We start from the raw sequence: 7166 nt of genomic DNA, 5'->3' as shown, positions 1-7166 counted from the left end.
TTTTTTTTTTTTTTTTTTTTTTTTTTGAGACAGAGTCTCTCTCTCTTACCAGGCCCCAGGCTGGAGTGCAGTGGCACAATCTTGGCTCACTGCAACCTCTGCCTCCCAGGTTCAAGCAATTCTCCTGCCTCAGCCTCTCAAGCAGCTGGGAATACCGGCGCGCACCACCCCGTCCAGCTATTTTTTGTATTTTAGTAGAGACAGGGTTTCACTATGTTGGCCAGGATGGTCTCAATCTCTTGACCTTGTGATCCGCCCACCTCGGCCTCCCAAAGAGCTGGGATTACAGGCATTAGACACCACGCCCTGCCTAAACAACTTCTTAAATGAAAAAGGTAGTAAAAGAAAATTGGTAAATAACATCTTCAAACTTCCACGTCCCCAGGGTCGCTGAGTTGCGGCCAATGAATATCAAATGTCTCTCTAGGTTTCCTGGTTGCCAGGGCAAAGTGGACTGCATTTTAAAAGCCTCTGGAGCTAGAGGCCATTATTCTAAGCAAAGTCACTCAGAAATGGAAAACCATATACAGCTAGTGCTCGACTTAATGACCATGATTTGTTCCGACAGACCAGTCGTAACACAATTTGGTCATAAGTTGAGTAGGCTATACGTACAGTACTGTGAAATGATGTTATAAAAATCTTTAAGTCATATTTTATCATAATTTTCTTTCATTATTGTTATATATCATAATTTTCTTTGTTCATTTTATGCCATTTGTATCATCTCTACACCATTATGTTTCTTATTTTTACATTGGTCAGGTTTAAGTAAAACACTGCATTACCAGTACAACTGGTTTAATATTTGCAAAACATATAAAATTACAAAATACAGGTGCATACAAAAATACAAAATACAGGTGTAAAAAATACCATAGGAAACATTTTCCCAATTGCAAAACATATCAAAATATATAAACATGTACGAAACATTTTATTGGCCGCTAGTGCTTGGCTGCGGATCGTTGATGTCGTCATCTGAGGCAGCAGTTGGGGTTACTGGAGTTGGTTTTTTCATAAACATGGTGAGCTTTGTCTGAATTGTATGTTTCTTTTTTTCTTCATAAATTTCACGATACGGACGAAACACATCGTGCGCCATCCGTTCAATCCTTGCAAATCGTTCGATGTTTGGGTCCATTGCTTCGAAATGTATAAGAAGTTTATTGGGAGGGGTTTGATGAAAAATATCCAAGACACAAAACACAAATTGCTGTACCGAGTCTGGGATAATAGTTGAAATGGTGCACGCGGAGATGGTAGTGCTGCCGGAAGCTGGTCCGCACTGTCGTACACCCAGCTGGGCAACGTTTGCGCTGCCAGACGCGGAGCAGTCATGGCTAGAGATTGTGGTCGTAGAGTCGAATGGTCGTAAGTTGAATAAGTCGTAAGTCGATCAATACCTGTACTGTATGTTCTCACTTAAATTGGGAGCTAAGCTGTGGGTACGCAAAGGCATTCGGCATAGTATAATAGACATGGGAGACTCAGAGGACGAGGGATAAAATATTATATATCAGGTACGGTGTACACTACTTGGGTGATAGGTGCACTAAAATCTCAGACTTCACCACTATACAATTCATCCATGTAGCCAAAAACAACACGTACCCCTAAAAGCTATTGAAATACATAAATAGAAAGAAAAAAAGGTGCTTGAAGTGCATTTAGTCACCAAAATATTAACTTGATAAAAATGAAACAAGCAAAGAAAATGACCATACAAATTCCTCTTCTTTCTTTTTTTTTTTTTAGATGAGTCTCTGTCACCCAGGCTGGAGTGTAGTGGCACTATTTCAGCTCACTGCAACCTCCGCCTCCCAGGTTCTAGCAATTCTCCTGCCTCAGCCTCCTGAGTAGCAGGGATTACAGGAGCTTGCCACCACACCCTGCCTGCTAGTTTTTTGTATTTTAGTAGAGACGGCATTTCACCGTGTTGCCCAGGCTGGTCTCAAACTCCTGAGCTCAGCCAATCCACTCACCTCGGCCTCCCAAAGTGCTAGGATTATAGGCATGATCCACTGCACTTGGCCTTCTTCTTTCAACTCTAGAATAAAATTATTGAAACTATAGCTGTTTGAGCAGAAGAATAGATTGTGGCAACTCCTGCCACCTAAAGTTTCTGGGCATAGAGTCAGTTTCATAATTAATTAACATTCTACAAAAATATTATAATTAATGGCCATCAATTTACTAACATTTTATAATTATATCAATTATGGGATATAATTATAAATAATGTGTAATTAATATTCTGTAACTAATTAATATTTAAATAGAAAACAATAAAAAATTTCCAAAAGCCTATTGTGAATACTTAGAAAACCTCATAGCAGGCAGTTGGAAATGCTGTGCTTTTTTTTTAATCTTTATAAGAAGGAAAAGATATGTTTGTAACTTACTTGTCAAATTTCATTCTATAATTTCTAGCTGTACTAGAAAATAAAGATGATTCACTGATTTTCCTAAAAGCCTTTTATTAGGTAGTGGACATACATACATTATTGCCTTATTTAATAAAATGTCTGTTGTTCTGTTAGAAATTTTCTGCTTGTTATGATGTTGATATACACCATTTGGAAATGTGAATTTGTTTTTCTCAGAAAAATAAAAAGACATTTTCATGTTTGGAATTTTTTTTCCTCTGAGATTGAGTCTCGCTCTGTTACCCAGGCTGGAGTGCAATGGCACAATCTCAGCTCACTGCAACCTCCACCCCACCCCAGTTCAAGTGATTCTCCTGCCTCAGCCTCCTGAGTCTGGGATGACAGGTGCGGGCCACCACGTCCAGCTAATTTTTGTATTTTTAGTAGAGACAGGGTTTCACCATGTTGGCCAGGCTGGTCTCAAACTCCTGACCTCATGATCCAACAAACTCGCCCTCTTAAAGTGCTGGAATTGTAAGCGGGAGTCACTGCGCCCAGCCTGGAAATTTTTTAAAAAAGAGTCTCATTCACTTTGCAGACACTGAATCTTTTAAAAGTTCTTCTCTGCTGAGAAAGCTACCAAATGATTTTGCATACACTGCAAATCTAATATATGAGCTCTCGGGAGTACAATTGCTAATCGCAACGTGGACAAATGCCCGCATAGAATGAAGTACAGCTATTACATCTTTAAAATCAACTGTCTTTCATTTAGCTGGTTTATGTGATTTTTAGTTCTCTGCAAGCAAGTGGTCCCAGAATAAGGCGGGGTTAGTTCTGACAACCTCGTTAAGTTTAATATCCTTTGGGGTTTAATCCAAGAATGTGTCCTTCTCTTTAGGAAGTAAGCAATATTTCAGTCAGTATTTTTTTTTTTCTTTTCTTTCTTCTAAAGCAGACCTGACAGTTGAGACGTCCTGGTTTTCCTGTTCAGACAGGGCTCATATCAGAGCCCGTGGCTTTGGAGACCTGCTCATCTGTGAGCAGGAACTCTTCATTTCCCAGATGCATCCCTTGTCATGCTCAAGGGTGCCACCCTTTCCGCCGTGCAGCCTCAGCCACTCCTCGCTGGCCAAATGACTTATCACTGGTGTCCCTGCTATAACCCTGGATGGTAGTTTTAGCTGCGTTTAGACAAACAGCACTGTGCCTTTTAACACACATTAGGATGACTCTTCCTCAGTATGGAAAAGCACCCAGAAGACTTCACACAGCAGCTGCCATTGTCTAAGTTCTGGTTAATACCTTGGGCCCAGACTTGAAAACACTATGCTTTGGCACTGAATTTAAATGACAATTTATTTTCTTTCTCTCTCTCTCTCTTTCTTTCTTTCTTTCCTTCTTTCTTTCTTCTTTCCTTTTTTTGATGGATTTTTCACTGTTGTCACCCAGGCTGGAGTGCAATGGCGTGATTTCAGCTCACTGCAACCTCCACCTCCTGGGTTGAAGCAATTCTCCTGCCTCAGCCTCCCAAGTAGCTGGGGTTACAGGCAGGCGCCACCATGCCAGGCTAATTTTTGTAGTTTTAGTAGAGACAGGGTTTCACCATGTCAGTCAGGCTGGTCTCGAACTCCTGATCTCAGATGATCCACCCGCCTCAGCCTCCCAAAATACCGGGATTACAGGCGTGAGCCACAGCGCCCAGCTGATGATTTCTTTATTCAATGTAAAACACTGGACTAAGCTGTCCCCGCCCTCTCGTAGCCACAGTCTACTGCTTGAAAGGTGAGAAAGAGGGAAAAGAATGCACACTCCAAATGCAATAGAAGCAAGCCCAGTGACAACTGGAAAACAGCCGAAGCATTCTGCCCTTTATAAACTATGCTGACAGACACACAAAGTGATGAACTGGAGTGGAGATAGGCAAAGATTTATGGAAGAGGTGGAGTTTGACTTGCAGGCTTTTGACAGCCTTCAGAGCAATGATTCTCAAACATCGGTGTACCTAAGAATCACTTGGGGCCCCCAAGCAGATCCTAACTTAGTAAGTCTATTCTGATAATCCACCTGCATTTCTCACCAATCTACCCAGTTCAGGCTAATGCCAGAAGTTCGTGGGCCATCCTCCAAGACTCTGCTGTCCAGCAGTGATTTTTCTTTTTTTTTTTTTTTTTTTTTTTTTTTTTTGAGATGTAGTTTTGCTCTTGTTACCCAGGCTGCAGTGCAATGGCACGATCTCAGCTCACTGCAATCTCTACCTCCCGGGTTTAAGGGATTCTCCTGCCTCAGCCTCCTGAGTAGCTGGGATTACAGGTGTGTACCACCACACCTAGCTACTTTTGTATTTTTAGTAGAGACGGTGTTTCACCATGTTGGTCAGACTGGTCTCAAACTCCTGATCTCAGGTGATCCACCCGCTTCGGCCTCCCAAAGTGCTGGGATTACAGGTGTGAGCCACTGCGCCCAATCCCAGCAGTGATTTTCAGCCTAGGAAGCTTTGAGAAACCTGCACAGTAAACCAATTATATGAGACAAATGCACCTATGTTGTTCATGTCTCTGTGCAGCTAAGGTTGAGAATCCCCTGCAGAGGCGTTTGCAGCAAAAGGAGTAGGATGAGCAAAGGCCGGGAGGAGAGAGGGAGCAGTGAGTGTTTGAGAACTCAGTCACAGGGAAGGAGCCTGGCTAGAGTGACACATTCATCGTGGGAGCTGTATTTTAACTCAGATTACAGGGCAAAGACAAGTAAGAACTAGTGGACTGCGTACCAGAAAAGCAAAAAACAAAAAAAAAAAACAACAAACTACTATCCTCACCTAAAACATTACTAGGAAGTGTATGACCCACTTACTAGGGGAACACAAACAATTTCTCGATTTGTATCTAAGGGACATTTGCCTGGGACATAAATGAGTATATCAGTCTGGTGTGAGGTTTCCCATTAAGGTTAAACTTCTCAGTCAGCCTGACTCTTTGGCAGTCATTCTGAGAATTAGAATGCAGCAGGCAGAAAGCTCAACATTGTATAGCACATTCTAATATAGGGACTAACTTACATTGGTTTATTTTCCAAAATATACTTTGCAATAAAGTGAATCAAGTGCAATGAAATGAGACTTTTCTGCATAGGTATCTAGCACAGAGAATCAACATCTTATAAGGAATGACCTAAAATGACAGTATTCTTTTTTTTTTTTTTTTTTTTTTTTTTAGAGACAAGTTCTCACTATGTTGCCCACTCTGGTCTCAAACTCCTGGCCTCAAGTGGTCCTCCTGCCTCAGCCTCCAGAATGGCTGGGATTACAGGCGACAGCCACTGCACCCGGCAACAATTTTCTTATCTGCCACTTTCCTGCTTTTACATAATCCCAGATGGAGACTAATTGGTAACGTGTAGTCCATTTTTGACATAGTAACTAGTACTATTAATTCTCAGGAGCTGGGTGTGGTGGCTCACACCTGTAATCCCAGCACTTTGGGAAGCCGAGGTGGGTGGATTACCTGAAGTCAGGAGTTCAAGATTAGCCTGATCAACATGGTGAAACCTTGTCTGTACTAAAAATACAAAAAATTAGCTGGGTGTAGTGGCGCATGCCTGTAATCCCAGCTACTTGGGAGGCTGAGGCAGGAGAATCATTTGAACTCAGAAGGTGGAGGTTGCGGTGAGTTGAGATTGCACCATTGCACTTCAGCCTGGGCGAGAGAGCAAGACTCCGTCTCAAAAAAAAAAAAAAAAAAATCTCAGGGTCTTGAAGTCTGAGACTCCAATTCCTATACAACAAAAAGATGGTGACAGTTTGTGTCATGTAAAGATCCTCAGGCGTGCTGGCCTGTGAATAGACAGCTACTGCAACCAACCTTCGTCGCAACGAATTTCCTCTACAACCGGGCTTGAGATTTCTCTCTGGATACTTTATACAAGAATGAGATTTGAACAATAAAGAAGGAAACTGCAGATCTTGAATTTTCCAAGACAATTTAGATGTCATTGATTTTGTCTACAGTTGTCGATGTTAGCACACATACAAACCAGAAAATAAAACGTCCTTTGTCAGACCAAGAGTCCTGGTTTTTAGTTCAGAAGCATAGTGTTCTTCCTTTCCTCGAATCACTGCTGCTTCCTCCTCTTGCACTTGGAAATCTATGCCAATTTTCCTGCAGATTATAATTTGCAGATCTAACTGGTCTCCAGGTTCATCTTCCCTGCTCCTCGCTGCTTTAAAATAGCTCATAGGACTACTGATAGTATTTATAAACGTATGTGTAGACTTAGGTGTGCATAAATATCAGAGATTACATGGGATTTCTGTGGCCTGAGAAGTGAAATTATTTTGAGTTACCCACTCCGTTTTCCCTTCTCTGCCCACAACAACCAGTTCTCTAACTGTGGAAGCCCAAAGTGACTGTACCAGATTTCTATTAATTCTCCAGTTCTCCAGCAGAGACTTAAAGCCTGGGGTCTTCTTAGCCTTTGGGTTTCTGCTTCCAAATACGATGCTTCTATTCTGTATCATGTTGATTTGGACCGAAACCCAGATCCTTCTTCCATGTGCACACACACACACACTCACACACACACACACACAATCCAAATGACTCCATACATTCAGGATGTGGGGTACAAGGAGAAGAGAAGTCAAAAGCACACAAAAGCAGTCTGAATAAAATGATTCTTAAAGTAGCTGGGCATGGTGGCTCACGCCTATAATCGCAGCATTTTGGGAGGCCAAGACGGGTGAATTGCCTGAAGTCAGGAGTTCGAGACCACCCTGGCTAACATGGTAAAACACCATCTCTA

This window comes from Sapajus apella, unplaced genomic scaffold, assembly GCF_009761245.1.
Source record: "Sapajus apella isolate SASKATOON/1434 unplaced genomic scaffold, GSC_monkey_1.0 scaffold29, whole genome shotgun sequence".
Lineage (NCBI taxonomy): Eukaryota > Metazoa > Chordata > Mammalia > Primates > Cebidae > Sapajus > Sapajus apella.
Note: the sequence above shows the minus strand (reverse complement) of the source record.